The 17,906-nt window shown below is 36.7% G+C and overlaps 1 protein-coding gene and 1 non-coding gene across 2 annotated transcripts in view; one reads left to right on the forward strand and one right to left on the reverse strand.

Annotated features, from left to right (window-relative positions):
• The window catches only part of LOC114639136 (metabotropic glutamate receptor 7-like), a 432,453-nt gene that overhangs the window by 274,042 nt on the left and 140,505 nt on the right, over positions 1–17,906 (reverse strand). The window lies entirely within an intron of this gene.
• Positions 9,612–9,673, forward strand: LOC114639139. The gene has a single exon (XR_003713963.1). It is a non-coding gene; the product is annotated as a U7 small nuclear RNA (small nuclear RNA).

Here is a 17,906-nt window from a genome sequence, read left to right on the forward strand (position 1 = left end):
GGAGGCAGCAGTTGCAGGTTTGTATCCTAAGACATTCCAAGACAAGAGTCTGATGGAGGCAGATAATCACTGAGTTAAATGAACAGTGGTCATTCACCACATATGTTCTCTACTTTACTGGGCTCAGGAAAAAACATCAGAAAAGCACAGGCAAGCCTCTCATTCTCCTGATGTTTACATTTTACTCAAGGGGTATGTGTATTTATGTGATTATGTGAGTGTGTGTGTGTGTGTGTGTGTGTGTGTGTGTGAGAGAGAGAGAGAGAGAGAGAGAGAGAGAGAGAGAGAGAGAGAGATTCAAATGCTTAAATGATATGGCATTTAACAAGTAGAAATATATAATAAATATAATATAATAAATATAATATAATTTATAATTTGAGTAATGAAAATGGAAGGATTATCCTAGGATTGTCAAGAAATTTTAAGACCAAAGTGATGGAAGGAACCAGGCATATAGGGATCTAGTTGGAAAAGAATAAGATGAGAAAAGCATGGAAGTGCAATTCAATATGACTCTGAGATTCCATCTTATGCCCATCACAGGTAAGATAAAAAACTCAAGTCTCAGTATGTACAGGCAAGGAGGTGGACCAAGGGGCATATGCCTCCATTGTTGGTAGAAGTACAAACTTGTACCACTCCTTAGTCTGAGCCAATACTGAAGAGCTTGAATGCTGGATCTGTGGTGTGGGAAAAGATAGTTAAATATGTGATCTGTGATTATGAAAGCCTGCTTACAATAGGAGGACCAGGAATGAGTTCGTGTAAGAGGGTGGATTCTGGCTGGTTCTTAATAGGTATGTGACAGGCAAAAGCAAAACCTATTTGGGTGGGCTTTTTAGGAAGAATGATAGGAATCTTGATAGTGAATTCTAAAGGCCAAATAGATGTTGGTGGAAGATGAGTGGGTTGGCCAGCACCAGTAACTGGTTAATAAAAGAGAAGCAAATCAACCTAGAAATGTTGGCAGGTATGAGACAGTCAGCTTCATTAATTTGGGTAGTTTGGCAATTAATCCCAAACAAATCCTATATTTTCCAGTGTGATATATTTGGGGATATGTAGTTCAAAAATTATGCATAATTATTATATACTTGGTGTTTTGTTGATGAGGGAAAACTAACTTTCTAGAGAGAAATACAGTTGATATCATTAGAGATTATTCTTAGACAGCCATAACTTCTAAGTATGAAATTTCACAAATGTATATATTCTTTTTTATGTGTAAGTGGAAGAAGTTTCTACTTCATATCAATGCAAAACTGAAAAATATTCCAAAGGTCTTTGTAAAATTCAAATGAAGTTTCCTTTCACAAACTTAATCCCCTTTTCTGTTCTCTAGGAAGGAGAGCAGCTCTAGAATCTTGACTACCACAAACCATTTTTGTTCCAGAAATATTTACAAGAAGGAATAAGTGACAGTCAATCAAAAGAAGCATGTTATTCAGGATGTGGCCATGTTTGACTGAATGTCAATGCTACAGCCATGCATACAGCAGGATGAGATCCTGACAGTCAAGAGGATTGCTGCATTACTCACTGGCCGCAGGGTGCCAGGCAAAGTATAGGTGGCACAAGGTGTTAATAACTTCAACAACCACTTGTAATGCTATTCAGTTTGGCATAGACAAGGCTGCATGAGTCATAGTCCCCAGATTTCTGGGTTGTGTCAAGTACCATCATGTTCTTTAATATATGACTGACAAGATGCTGCCATAATCCATGCTTTCTCCCACCATCCCTTTATGCTTAGTGTATAAAGTAGGTGATCAACCTTGAGAAGCTATTATTTAGTCATCTTCAGGGGGTGTAGCAGGGATGATAAATATTCACAGGTAGTCATCTAGCTGTATTATTTTAACCATGTATGGCTATACAAGGTAGGTGTCATGAGCTAGAAAGGATATAAATACATCAATGTATTACACCCTGGTACTCAAGACTCCTACTACCTGTAACTAGATGGTTGGCACAGTAGAGTTTGCTTTTCAAATGAAGCTATTGAAGATGCCATTCACTGAGTTAGGAACATTCACTAAGCCCCTCTAATTTGAACTTGAGATAATGAACTGTCTCTGAGACTATAAGAAGTCAAAATAAAATGCAGCCAGAGTAAAGCATGCATTTAAGAAGACCAGCAACAGAAAATACCAAGGGAGAGAAGGAGAGAACAAATGGATCATAGGATTATAATAGTCTGTTCAAGAAATATCTGCACATGGTCTTGTGTATGACTTATGGCCATGGTGGCCCAGTCTTTCTTTACAGAAGTGATGGAGAAGAAACAAAGGGAATATTGGATTTCTGTGTTGAAATTCTTTTCAAGATATGCCCTCAGTTCTATGTAAATAAAGCACTTCTTCAGTCATCTAGTCAAGCTCTTCGTAAAGTTCTAAAATATATACCCTAAATTCTTCTCATAGCAGAGGAGTATTGAACTCAATTCACTTTTCACTATCTTCATATGACACACAAAATGTGTTCACATCCCAAATCCTGGAAGATATGAACTTGTCACTCATTGTCAAGAGAGTATGTTAAGGTCATAGGAGGAATTATGATTACTCAAAAGGCCAGTAGTGATAGGGGCATTATCCTGGATGGCCCACAGTGTTTCGATGTAATCATAAGGACCCATTTAAGTGAAAATGTAAAATAGAAACAGACAGACAAACAGAATGTGAGAAGAACTGAACCAGCCATTGCTGGCTTTGAACATGGATGAGAACAGCCTACAAAATTTGAAAACAGAAGATATTAGTCAACCATAGAGAACAAAAAGATCATATTTTGATTTATCTCATGACATGCGTTTCCATTTATGATCACCAAAAATGTGAGATGGCACATGTGTTACATCAGTCACAATTGATCAATACATTACAATCTTCCTTTTCCAATGTTTCTGCATTAGAATGTAAATTAATACAGTGAGTTTCCTATGGCAGAGCTAGTAATAAAGAATGATTTCTGTAACATCCAATAAAGTCACAAATAACCTATCATATGTTTGTAGCTTCTCCTAAGTGAGTCCCCTGGCTATAACAGACTGTTGTTTGTGGTCAATGCCATGGGTATGTAAATCTCTAGCCATACTGAGGGTTTCATTTAGAATGTTGTCTCCCAACAGTTATATATTGTGTCCAGAAATCTGTTATGGTTGAAGGCCCTATTCCATTACTACAGTCTATAGCAGCAGTTCTCATCCTGTGGGTGGTGACTCCTTTGAAGTTCAAATGAGCATTTCTTGGGGGTCATATTAAATATCCTACTTATCAGATATTTACATTATGATTCATAACAGTAACGAAATTAAAGTTATGAAGTAATAGTGAAATAATTTATGGCTGGGGTCGCCATAACATAAGGGACTATATTAAAGGGTCACAGCATTAGGAAGTTTAAGAACCACTGGCCTATATGTTCACCAATATGACATTTATTTTATCAAAAATTAATCTTTCTATGTGACATGAACCTAGTTTCATTATATTCATGAGCAGTTTGATTTGTTATAGAAACACAGAGACTATATTAGATTTGGTTTGCTGGTTTGATTTTCCTTTCTTTGCTACTTAGCACAGAACAGGGAATAGATGTATTACCCCTCCTCCCTAAGGAAGATTTAAGCATTAAGCCTTCCCTGACCTAGATGAGAGGAAACTCATTTTTTTCTTTCATTATAAAGATCAGGCTTTGACTTAAATCTGCTGTAAATAAGGGGAAAAAAGGAATGATTTGAGGAGAGACCACCCCTGTTAGAAATAAAGAGGAAGAAACATTTTGCTACAATTAAAAATATGCTGGATAGTAACTATCATAGTCACTTAAAATGCTGCTCCACAAAGGAGTGGAATTTCTCCCTTCTTTGTGTCACCATGGTTAGGATGTCTCATCAAACTGCCTAGAGGTTGTAAGATGATCCTTCATCACCAGGAACTGATATGGAGACCTTTGTTAGTGTCATTCAGTTACTGTTGCCCATGAGTCACATATAGTTGGTAACTTTCTCAAACCCAAATTCAAACATTCTGTTGTGGATTATATGGGTGCCTTCCAAAGGATACTTTTAGTTACTAAGCCTCAAGGCTATGAATACGACATTATTTGGAAATATGGTATTTGTTGAAGAAACTAAACTGAGATGCAGTTTTTAGGACAAAGGCCTAATTCAATGTGACTTGTCTTTAAAAGAATGAAACTGGAGAAAAAATAGAGAGAAGGCCTGTATTGACTGTCTAGAGACAGAAGACATAAGGCTTTAGTTATGGGACACCATTTTAGTTGTGGGACACCTTGGCTATATGGCAAATTCCATGGGCTCCAGGCACTTTTTTTTCATGGTCCGCTTCTACTTTCAGCTGTCTTAGAATCAGTGAAAGTCTTATGACTTTGTGGAAGAGTACCTGTCTACTATACATGGAGCTCTGGATTGATCCCAAGTGCCTATAAAAAAGTAAAAGGTAATATTCTCCAAATGTATACTTGTCACATTCATAACTGCATAGATAAAAGATCAGTATAGTAATTGTCTGTGTTCAAGTACTTCTACCTGAATCTCATTTTAAGGGAAGTTAAAATATTATTCTTATGGATGAAGATTCTCGAGGTACCACAGGTCACTAGTCAGTCACTCACTCCTGCTGCAGTAAGAGTAGGAAGCTGGAGCTCCCTGAGCTGGAATAAGTGATCAATATAATGATCTAGTACTTGTTTCTAATTTTCTTTGATAACATGTCATATACAGCAGTCTATGTAGCTAATATAGTATGACATTTATTTCTGCATGAAGAAAGCTCCTTACCAATACCTTGAGCAACACTAACAAGCATTGCAAAGCTTATAGAACAAAAATATTCTATGGTGCATGGCAGACATTCAAGGAATATTTACTGTGGTGGTTAATCTTGCCAACTTGATGGGATTTAGAGTCATCTAGCAGCCAAGCCTCTGGGTCCTGCTCATGAGGGATTATCTAAACTGAGTTAATTGATGTAGAAGACCTGCTTTGACGGTAGATGGCATCATTCCATGGCCAAGTTCCTGTACTAAATATAAAAACAGGAAGCCAGCTAAGCCTAAGCAGATATCTCTCCATCTCACTTATAGTTGCAATGTAACCGTTTCATGCTCTTGATGTCATATGTATAGATTCTACCTTCAAGCTACACATCAAAATAACTCATTCCATCCTTCCTTAGGTTATTTATGTCAAGAAATTTTATCCCAGTAACAGAAAAGTAACAAAAAAGTAAATAAACCACCATGGTGGTTTCAATATGCTTGATCCAGGGAGTGGAACTATTAGGTGGTAAGATTTTGTTGGAGGAAGTGTTTCCCTTAGGGGATAGGCTTTCTACTTCTAGTTATCTGAGGATGCCAGTCTCTCTCTTGGTTTCAATCTGGTCAAGATGTAGAATTCTCAGCTCCTCCAGCACCATGCCTCCCCGGATGCTGCCATTCCTCCTAGATAATAATGGGCTGAACTTCTGAATCTGTAAGCCAGCCTCAATTAAAAGTTGCCCCTTATAAAAGTTGCCTCAGTCATGGTGTCTGTTCACAGCAATAAAAACCTAAGACATTTATTTACCAATCATCTTAATTGGCAAAATTGATATGGAAAAAAAATGTGGTTGAAATCTACCTAAGGTTTGCTCTTAGATTTTCTAGCTAGGCTTATTTAGTTAATTCATTCTATTTGATAAGACTGTGCTACATAGTCAGACTCTACATCACAGCAAGAGAAGAGAAGGAGAAAAAAGAGAGAAAGGTGATCAGGGGTAGGGGGAAAAGCCAAAATCTTTATGGAAAGCTTTAGGAAATTTCTTAAAATTGCAGTTCTTAAAGAATTGTAGAGTATACTAATTGTATTATTACCTTTTATAAACTCAGATTCCTGACTCCATGAAGTTATGGTGTCAACAGGTATGGGATGGACCGGAGTAATGTACAGCTGAATAATAAAGTTCAATGTTAATACAATATATTCTCTTCTGATGCATCCATCTAAAGTACACTTTAATTTATAGAAATATATTTATTTTAAATAAATTCTATATTTCACTTCTTTCATTTTACCTAAAATGCATAGATTTTATTTTAGATGCTTTCTTGATCATTTTATAATTATCATGAGAGAATCCTAAATACATTATTTAATGCAATAACTCAAACAGTGCTGTGCCTCTGACACTTTAAAATGCATACAAATCACTGGAGATTCACTGCTACCTCTCATACTGTTTAGCTGAGGTGGGCCTGGGTCTCTAGTGTGAGGCTGGTGCTTCCATGGGACAGAACACACTTTCCATAAGAACTATATCCTGTATCTCGTTCCAAACTGTAACATATAACAGAAGTCTAATAGCATCTGTTTCATTAAAAGTGCCTCTTAGCCCTATAAACCTTCACACCGCATGCTGCTCCTCACCATCTCACTAAAATTATATAGTAAAAGTCATCACCAAAATCTAAGAGAAAGTAATTTGAAATGCTGTATACTGTAATGCTAACCCTGAAACATTCTGAGAAAGGCAAAATATAGAGATAGTCAAAGAAGGAGTGCTTGCCAGGGCTTGGCAGGCAGGAACATATGAGTAGGTAGACACAGATGATGTTCAGGATAATTAAACTACTCTGTAGGATGCTATAATGTTAGGTATAGGTTATACATTTATTCATTTCCATAGGGTGTACCAACACTGAAACCTTATGTGAACTGTAAACGTTTTGATAATGGTATATTAATGTGGTTCACCTCTACTGTGAAACATAGTAACCATTATGAGGTGAACTATTAAGAGTGAAAGATGTCATCTACATATGAGAACAAAGAGTATAAAATGAATTCTCCGACCTTGAGACACTATAATATGACCTTGTCATCTATAAAACTACTGGGTCTTATTCATTGCTAAAAGTGGGTACTCCCTTTTACAAATGGTTAATGTTTGGAATCAATATGTGAAGCAATAAATCCATTAGGGTAATATATAAGTGTGATAGTTTATCTTTAAGTCTTTATTATGCTCAATACGTTAACAGAAAAATCAGGAAATACAATGTCAAATCATTGCTTACCATAATTTTCCTAGTCAGTGATTCTCAAGTGTGGCTTCAGAATGAAATTATATGGGGGCTTTGAAAAACATTTAATTACTGGACCCCATAGCAAAAGGAATCAACCTGTCTGGTAATAGGACCAAGTACTATTTAGGAACACAGTAGGTGATTGTTATTCACAAGAAGTAGAAAATCATGTGTGAAATTCACAACTACACATAGGATGCATATCTATGAAAAAGTTGTAATATTTGTCTACCTCATGCATACTCAACTAATATAGATTCCCAAATTGGCATCTTTGCCATGCTCATGGCTTGTTGATACAATGTGTGCCTTAATCCCAGACATTATTTCTGCCTATATGTAAACTAGCTTTCCTGTCTTTTTGCCCTAGTTTTGCTATATATCATAATAACTACTTCCAGCCCAATAAAAGGTATTCCCTCAAGGGCACAGAGATGACTTTGAGGCTAAGAGACTTGCAACAACACACATGGAAAAGGAAATTGTCTAAGTAAACTCTTCCACTTGTGATAACCTTGGAAAAGTTACTCAGTCTCCTCATCTCTGCTTTCGTGAGGATTCTGGCTCTAAACTAATACCAACAACCTGCCATGGGGACTAAACTAAGGGTTTCAAGGGCTGCACTTAGAATATTGATGCCATAGTAGGTGTGTTATACAGTTTATTATTAGTATTAGTATTAGTATTAATCATTATTATTATTAACATTTTCTTGGACAAATACTCCCATCTAGTTTTTAATATATCAAGGTGTAAATGACAAGAACACAGCTTACCTAAAGCTAACAATCCATCTAGCTGGGATTTTAATTCACATTTTCAAACCTTCCATTAACTTCCCATTCCTATATAGCAGTATTCCATCTAGTTTTAAATCAGTCTGGCCTTCTTTCCACCATGCCTTTGGTTGAACTCTGTGGTAACAATTACTTATGGTGTTTTAAAATATTACCAAGTCTCTTAGCACCCTTTTGGAAAAGTAGGGTACAGTTGGCCTCCTATGGAGTCAGGCTGTAGTTACCAAATTGTCTTAGTTTTAGTACATGAGACAGAAGAGCAATGCAGGATTTCTGAGACCAGATCATGGAAGGCTTTCTGCTCTCCTTGATGTTGCTTGAACCTCTTCACAGAACTGAGGCACTATCTTAGAAAGGCACTCAAGCAGCATCTGGCATGTCATAGGTGTCATCAGGAAAGGGCCAGGCTCAAACGTTTCGTGGAAATAAGAATTCCTGTCAAGAACCATTCAGAGAAGTCACACTGGATGGATTTCTTGCTCCAGCCAAGCCCACAAAGCAGCACCCCCAAATAATGGATCTATAGTATAATCCCTTGTGCCCTCTGCTGGAGTTAACCTGTTTAGCTTAATCTAAAACCCTCACAGAGTGAAACAGATAATAAATCTTCCTTGTTGTACACAAGTAATTTGATAAGCAAAAAAAATAATTTTCATATCATTGACTTATCCATATGCTCTAATAGAGTGAAAGTTTAGTACCTGGCAAAGCATGCATTGGTCCATTTATGGATCAGATTACTCATCTATTCTCATATCCATCCAGTATCTACAGAGAATCCAGAAGCTATAAAATGATGCTTTCAGAAGTTGGAAATAGAGTGATTAAACATGACACACCCTATCCTTAAAGAACTCACTATTTAGGCAAAGAAAGAAAGAAAGATTTAACAAGCAGCTGTGAAACGACTGAAAGCAGAACACAGTAAGTAAAGGGGATTTTTTATTAAATGCTGTAAATATTTGCTACTGTTGCTCATTTAATCAAAATTAGCCAAATATTGCTTACACATGTTCCCAGTTTATTGCAGGCAAGAAAGTTCAAGATAGGATTGAACCAACATGTGATAGTACTATACAGAGATTTTTTTTTTAATTTCACAGTAAAATAATAGATTTATACATTGGTATTGATTGATGTAACACAAGAAACAGATAAGCATCCATATATTTTATGCTTTCACAGGGAAACAAAATCACAGGTTATTGTACTTGCAGTTTTGCAGAAACTTCCCATAGGGGAAAAAATTAAAAAGTTGCCCTACTAGAACAGATGAAGCTTTTTTTTATTTAGTTCTAATATACAAAACTTTCAAGGGAGTGGCAAATATCTCAGATAGCACCCCGCAGAAAACATATTCAAAATTTGGGGAAAACATACCAATAAAATAGTGGACTTTATCAGACTAATTAAAAAATTGCAATCAGTGAGGAAAGAAAGGCTATCCTAATAGATTAAGAAAAGGGCTTATACATGAGACAGAAATCACCACTATATATTGCTTATATTTGAAGTTTACTTGAAATAAATTCATAAAAAAGTAATCAAAATTGGAAAAATAAATATGCCTCTAAAACAATGAAAATACTATGGAATGTGGACATTGATGACGAATTTTATTTTTCAGAAATCATGGATATTTTGAATTTTAAAAAAAAGCTTTAAGATTCATAAGAATCTACTAAAATGATAGACATTAGTACAATTATAAAATAATGTGATAAGTGTTACAGCTCTTTTAGAATTTGTCTAGCAGGTTTTCTGACTCCAGTTGGAAAACCCCTAAAAAAAATAAATAAATAAATAATGTGGTTCCTGAAACCTGCTTTATCATGATGGATGTAGAGAAGAGAGAGAGAGAAAGAGAGAGAGAGAGAGAAAGAGAAAGATAGAGAAAGAGAGAGAGAGAGAGAGAGAGAGAGAGAGAGAGAGAGAGAGAGAAAAACTGACATTGTTCCAAATGGAGGAAGACTAAAGGGAATCCATCCAGGCTGAGAGTCACATAATAGAAGACAGAGTAACAGGAAGCAAGCATGGTGGCTATTAGACATAAATTGAACACTGCATAGGGCCTTCATAATGAAATGAAGATAGTAAAGACATGGAAAATTTTCTGAGTGGTTTTGTTTTCTCTGTCTTTCATATTTTATAATTATTATCTTTTATTAATTAAATGATTTATTTAATTTATATCGTAATTGCAACTTCCCCTGTAGGCACTAGGTTCAATCAGTTAAGACCTTGCCTGCCCCGCCCCCATTCCTTTGCCTGTGAAGTCCCCCTAAAGCATACTCAACAGTCTTAAAATGCACCAGCTCCTCTGTGCTCCATTTTCTGGCCCACAATACTGCCAGCATTCCTAGAGAGGCCTGCCAGCATCAGAAACAACCAAGAATTATGTGTGCGTGTGTCTGTGTGTGTGTGTGTGTATGTGTGCATATCGAGGTAAGATTTCTGGAGCTGGAGTAACAGGCTGTCCAGAATCTCCCAAACATGGATATTGATACTGTCTACAAGAAGAGTGTGAGCTTCTAATCCCTGAGACATCACTTCAGGTTGCCTTCAGCACCCCTATCATTTTTTTGTAGCAATAAATTGGAAGAATACTTATTGGTAAGGCAGAAAGAACTATAAATACAGAAATTGTATGATGTAAGCCTAAATCACAAAGGGACATGGCATGTTTAGTTTACTCAAGTTGTCTCTGCAACTTCAGAGGAAAAGGGGAGGCTCCTGATATAAGTATCCACCTCTCAAAATGATCCTATGTGCTCTACATCAGAAAGAGATCAAAAACCCTCTTCTGGCTTTAGGGTCTACTTAAAGGATAAAAGGAAGAAAACTATCAGTTTATCTATATGTCTTCATCCTCTCAAATTTCTTCAAATGCTTACCATACAAAGTGACATATTTAGGGGAATATGTCATGAAGAGTGGGGATATGGAATTTCATTAAATAATTTAATTGGTTGGAATTCTAATTAATATATATGGTATGTGTATATGTGTGTGTGTGTGTGTGTGTGTGCATGCACACACTCACATGTGTGTATGCATACATGTACTTGTGTGAGTTTATGTGTACCATGTGTGTAGGTGGCTGAAAAGGCCAGAGAATGCCAGATGCCCTTGGACTGGAGTTCCACCCAGGTGGTTATGACTGCTATGATATGGGTTCTGGGACTTGAACATCGTAAACTGGAAGGGCAGTAGGCATTCTAAACTTCAGAGTCATCTCTCCAGTTCCCCATCACTTATTTTATTTTTTTTATTAGACTATTTGACAGAGATTGAGTCTCTTGCTCAAGCATTCCCATATGGAAACATTTCTAAGTCCTCAAAATTTCTTGTGTAAAAAATACTCATAAGTGAATAATAACGTAGATTTTAAAAAATCATATAATCATTGAATGCCAAGAAACCACAACTGACGTTGCTTCTTTGTGGTAAAACAGTGTATGTGTGGAAGGAAGGACACTTGAGAATGTGTGTGTGTTTGTGGGTGTAGTTATGAGATCATCCTCAAGTGTTATTTCTTGGTGTCATCCACTTTGTGTGTTTCTTAACAGAGTCTCTGGTTGACCTGGGCTATATCCATTAGGGAGATCTGGGTGGCCAGCCAGTCCCAGCTACCTGCCTGTTTCTACCTCTTCAGCTCTGGGATTACAAGTACAGTCCTCCACACCAGACTATTTTAAGTGGATCTTGGGGTTCAAATTCAGGCTTTCAAGAGAAGAACTTTATTGACTGTCTCCCCATCTTAAAACAAGCTTTTTTTCAGGAGACCATGTTCCTCACTTCCAATTTTTTTTTTAACCTGATGGATTTCTTTGATGAAATTATCTCCTGAGGACCCAGTATATGTGATTTCTGAGGGAAAGAATCTTCTGCAGCATCTATGGAAACTAAACTTCTCAGGACCCTGGCAACAAGAAATAAAACGAAGCCCAAGAAGAAGAAGTCAGAGACAAGGGAATCTGATTCTCAGTTTAACCTCATCCCTGGGTTAATTCACAGCTTTATTTTAGAGGAAAGCTCTCTTCTAAGAGCCTTCATTTGCAAGACAAAGGACAGAATACAAATGAGCCCTTGCACCCAAATGGCTGATTTGCCTTTTCCTAAGGCTTTTGTGGAAGCTCAACTATAAAATGATACTTTCTCTACTGTTGCCATTACAAATTCACTTATCATCTTAAAATGTCTTTTTAATCCCTCAAGACTCAAGAACAGAAATCCCCAATCCCCCTGTTATCACACACATGGCCCTCAGTATAGGTAACACTGTCTTTCTCTGTTACTAGCTTTACTTTCAATTGTTAGTCAATTATAGGAATAAGTTCTTGGTGTTATTAAATGGATCCTATTTTAGATAAAGCAGATCCCGAACTGCTAAAGCCACTGGCATTGAGTGATAGCTATGTAAATGAAAAAATAGAAGATAATTACCATGGCTATTTTTTGCTTTAAGCTTTAGTTTTAAAATGCATACAAAGAGTAAAATCGCAAGAAGCAGGGGGAGGGGGGAATCACCCCTTTATAGTTCAGTTCCATCAAAGAAAAATGCTCACTTAAAAGTTCAGATATTTAGTGCGGTATAAGCAGATCAACTTGATAAATGGCTTAAAAATAATGCATAACATTAAAACATCAAATATATGTATTAACTAATGCTAATGAAGGTTTACTTCCTTTCCCTTTTATTAAAGTGCATATTCATGAATATGTATATGGATGCACATCTGTGTGTGCATGTGTATGTGGAAGTCAGGGAAAAAAATCTAGGAATAAATCATTCTTCATCTCCCATCCCTCCAAGTCTTCTTTGGCACTGGCCTGCAACTTTTCAAATAGGCTAGGCTGGCTGGCTGAGAGTAAACTGTAGTATTGTCTAATTTCTACATCCAGCAGATGGGATCGCATGTGTGTGCTGTTGTGTGTGGCTTTTGTTATTTTACATTTATTTGTTTGTTTAGTGTGTGTTTGTGTGTGTGTGTGTGTGTGTGTGTGTGTGCAAAAGAGTATATGTTTGCTTCTGTGCAATAGGTTGCGTGTGTGTGAGTGCAAAAGAGCCTATGTTTGCTACTGTGCAATAGCTTGCTTGTGAAGGTCAGAAGACCACTAGTGCAAGTCAGTTCTCTAACTGCATGTGGGTCCAGGAGCTTGAACTGAAATTCTTAGACTGCGAAGTACATTCCAAATCTTGCTGAAGTATCTCACCAGCTCCATGTCTAGATTTTTATTACATAGGTTCTGAGGATAAAACTCAAGTATTGCCCAAGTATTCTAAAGTCATAGCCCTTTCTCCATCCTAGTTATTTTTCTTTTCTTTGTGGATGTTCTTTTATATCAAGACTTTCTACTGTACTCACAGTTTAAATGTTATTATCCTTGTCACTAATATTGAAATTAGCAACTTAAATGTGTTTGTGTCCTATACAATCTAGGTGTATGCATGGATCAACTCAACTAATTCACAAAACAAGTCCCCAGTACTTAAAAGCTGTATCCCCTTTCCCTAACATTTTTGTCATGTAAAGAAGCACAATGACTGAGGAACTCAGCTAAGCATAGAATGAGCTACAATGAAGCATGAGGTATTGGATGACTCTTTTCCCAATCGTTTGTCCATGTTTTTGTTTCCTGACTTCCTAACATCAAAGGAGGGAAAAAGGTATTTTCATGTGCTTGTGTGTGAGTGTGTGCTTGCATGTGTGTGCATATATGTGTGTATGTGTGTGTATGTGTGTGCATATATATATATATACTTGTGTGTGCATGTATGTGTATACACGTGTGTGTGTGCTTGTGTGTATGTATGTGTGTATGCATATACCTGTGTGTGTTCATTTTTCTAACAGTACCCTGATCTCAAACTATCCATGTTTGCTCAGGAAGTTCTTTGCAAAGAGAGAAATGGTGCTGTTCCCACTCTCTACCTTATGCTGCCAGTGTCAAACTTCCTCTACCAGACTCTACAGAGCTTCTGTGAACTTTCACCCAAATAGGCCCTCCCTCTGGGGCTGCTGTCCCAGTCTCAGCATTGTGCAACATAAGCACTAAGCTTGCTAAGTCATGGTAGCAAGAACCGCTCCCTATCCATAGTCTGATCATCCTCTGAATCTTGTCAATACTGTTCATGTCTGATCACCCTACGCCAGCCAACCTTCAGCAGGTCTATGGAACTAGATTTTTTCCTTTTACCCATGGTGTTTCCTTTTAGCAAGTTTTTGCAAATTGATCTATACTTCATCCTTGGTAACAACATTCCTGTTTCTTCTTGTCATAGGAAATGACTACATCTTTTCTACTATTAACGCTGCAAATCCCATTGCTCTGGCCCCCACATCTATCACTACAGTTATACGTAAAATTCTTTCTCTCTATTCCTTAACAAGATCCACAAAACGAAATTCTTTGCAACACAGGTCTAGGTTGGTAAGTATCAATGCTAAATCTCGGCAAAGGGTTGTGCTTGATACCGACCAAAGTATCTGAATGTTTTTCAAGTAGTTTGTGGAGTCTTAACATTTCCAGTGTGAGACTATAAAGTAACAATATTACTCCAACTTAGGTTGTTTAACTAGAGGGATCCTTAAGTCTGCCCAAACCAATACAAAGCTCTTCTGGAGACCTTTCATTTGAGAACTCTTTCTTTATTTCACCATATATTTCTTATCCTAAAACTGGCAATCCTTTCTAAAAACTGAAGCAAATGGCATGCCTAGAAACAGAGGTGAGGAACTCAGCACAGTCCCGAGACCTGTCTCTGCCAACAAGGTAACCCAGGGTAACTTCTAAGGAACCCCTTGTCCTCATTTCTTATATGTAGTTCTTATATCACATCATAGTTAATTCTCCTAAAGAGCTCAATCTGTAGCTACAAGAATATTCAGTATATGTTATAGAAAATGACAAAGATGTGGCTGTATAGATATTATTAGTGTAGGAGGAGATTGGGCACCAGATGTAGATCTGAGGACAGAATGTCAGGAAATTGGCTTACACTTATAAGACAGAATTAATGTTCCTCCTAAAAAACAAATGTCTCCATGGCATCAAGACTTAATAGTTCTGAATTTTTCATTTCAGTAGACAGGAACTCCTCCTGGTAAAGGTACAGAGTTATGGAGTTGATGCCACTGCATTCTTTCCTTCATCCAGGCCACTCTTACAGATTTAAGAGACAGTCAGTATTATCACCAATGCTCCCCATATCCCTGTCCTGGATAAAACAACAGAGAGAAGTGAGTCTGAGCACAATAAAGTGTGTGCGATAAACTTGCATTATTAATTTGCAGAGCAGATGGAACTTGAATCTAGTCATATAGCTCTGATTTCAAGAAAGAAGAATGAAAACTAAAGAAGGAATTAGAGGAGAACGGGGAGAGTATTTTAAAAATGGCAGAGGAAGCTGGAGACTAGGCTCACCATAGTGCTGAGGCCACGTCTGGCCCTAAAATGAGGTTGAGAACAGACACTTCACAAAAAATTGGAGCCAGGAATCTGTAATTCAAAGGAGATAGCAAATCATCATAGATTGATAAGGGTTCTTTGTCTTTTTGCAGACCATTTTGCTTCCACAAGATGATATTTTAATTTGTTTTCCTTCTGAGTGCATCTCCTGGAGGACAGTAACCCTCCCAACAACCGAGTTTCATAGCAACTTTATTCTGGTTGAGGAGAGTTGTCTTAATTAAATGTAAACACATTTGGCAAAGTGGTGCAATGAGCACCTATCACCTCCCACAGTGGATGAAGGGAGCTGTCATCAGAGTTTCCCATCAGTCATGAGTGTTTGCTTTGAATACCAAGTGATTTCCTTAAGGACTGAACCCTATACAAAGGATGAAAATTGAATCGTCAACAAGGATCTAAGTAGGGTATTCTCACACAGCTATCAGAAAATTGAGAAGACATATTCTACAGATGTCCTAGGCTATGATGTGGATGCTCCAAAGCCAACAAAATCTGTTAACTACTTCTGGGTCAGAGAAGTAGTTGTTACCTTGTCAAAATGAAGGATTTCAGCCATCAGAAGCAACTCTGTCAGAAATTCGAAGAACAGATGAGGATGACTATGTAGCATCTAGCATCTCTTCATTAGAAGCTAGGTCTTGTGGGTTAGTAAAAGCCTTGGTTCTCCATAAGGTTAGGGTGAAGAGAAAGACTTACAGTGAGTGTTACAAACATGTTTTTGTCTATTGTTCTTCTGGGACAAGTGAGCCAAACAGTGGCTTGCTTCCCTATACTAAAGTCACAAAATCCTTCCTTATCATTTCTTTTGGCTCTACTCTCAAGCTTTTTTAACTGCTGTATCTTACATGTTGAGTGTTTTCTTTTTCTAGAATGAGCCTTTTGATGAACGTAAACATTGTGGGGCCTGAGGAACTTGTTGAAGGACAACAGAGCTTAGATTGCAGAGTCAAAAGTCAAGAGCAGATTAACTACATCAAGTCTTTGTAAGCTATACCTTCACTGATCATTTGAAACATCAAGTTTAAGATGTAGATAAAAGGATAACTGTGTGGGACAAGGTCACATATTTTTCATTATCTAGAAATAATTCCTAAATTAACTCTTTGAAATTGTCCTTTAGACACTTTTCTCCATTCTTCCTAAGATCTCCTGTACTGAAGTCACTAGAATATATTTTTTCATTGTTAAAATTTAACTCTTCCAAAGAAGGCTCGTTTAATTATCCTCACATATCCTTCAGATATTAAACATGGTAGGTACATAGAAAAAAATTGAACTGAATTAATTATAAATACTTCAAGTTTTTTAAAGGAAAGTCCATTTTTATCATATAGGCATGGGTGTATAAACATATATATTCATGTCATATACGAGGCATATTTATATATTCTACAAGTCTATAGTGCATCTCTATATATGATTAGTGTAACGGTATCATGTTTACATGAATGATTTTACTAGTATGAAGGTTAATAAACATTTTCTGACTTCTCTAAATATTATTTAGTGTGACATGTTACTATTATAAAGGTGCACATTGTGCAACAAAACTTCAGAAATGACAGGAAGAACCTAAGAGCCACATAGATTAATATTTTTATGATGAAACAATAACTTTTCTTTCATGCTTGCTTGAGCCAAGGGGACAAAAGAGAAACACACTAGATAAACAATCTTCATGATCTAACAGAGGAAAACATATTAATTCATCAAGAAATGTTAGCTGTAATTGATCCTATGGGCATTACCACTGAGAAACACTCAGTAATTCTGATAAAATTGTTCATAGAGAGATATATTATTTACAAGTTTTTTGTGCCGTAGCTGTGACAGGTAAGCTCAGGCACTCTATTGATTTTAATAGACATTAATGAGCAAAAGGTCTTCCTACCAATGTCATATTTATAAATGATAAAGGTGGGAATGGAAAGATGGTTTAGACCTTTTAATTAATTAACATTACTCGCTGCTTGCAGAGAACCTGGCTCTTTGCCCCCAAATCACATAGATTACAACTGTCTGTAACTATAGTTCCAGAAGATCTCATGGATCATTTTTTCTTCACAGGCTCCAGCACACATGATCTGCACATACACATATACACTGACACCCATACATAAACACACACACCACATCTATGTATGTATGTATGTATGTATGTATAATAAAACACTTTTAAAAGAAACAAGAAAGACACGATACTTTTGGACCATTAATTCCCTACTTTTTTGAAAACTTTTACAAATATAATATACAACCTAAATCTTGGTGCTTTGAAATTTGTATTAGTCCATATACTAGATTTGGGCATTAGGATGGATGGTATATGTGTGTTCATAGTTATTTGTTTTGTACTAATATATTAGCATATATATGTGATTAGCATATGTATGTGTATACATATGCACATACGCATACATATGGTATGACACTAGCAATTTTTTCTCTTTAGACGAATCCTGAATCTTTCAGAACCTGATCTTGTTGCCTGAATAGAATTGACTCCTCTCTTCATTGCCTGTAATGATGCAGTTCCTCTCA

The sequence above is a fragment of the Grammomys surdaster genome, unplaced genomic scaffold (assembly GCF_004785775.1).
Source record: "Grammomys surdaster isolate TR1022 unplaced genomic scaffold, NIH_TR_1.0 125685, whole genome shotgun sequence".
NCBI lineage: Eukaryota > Metazoa > Chordata > Mammalia > Rodentia > Muridae > Grammomys > Grammomys surdaster.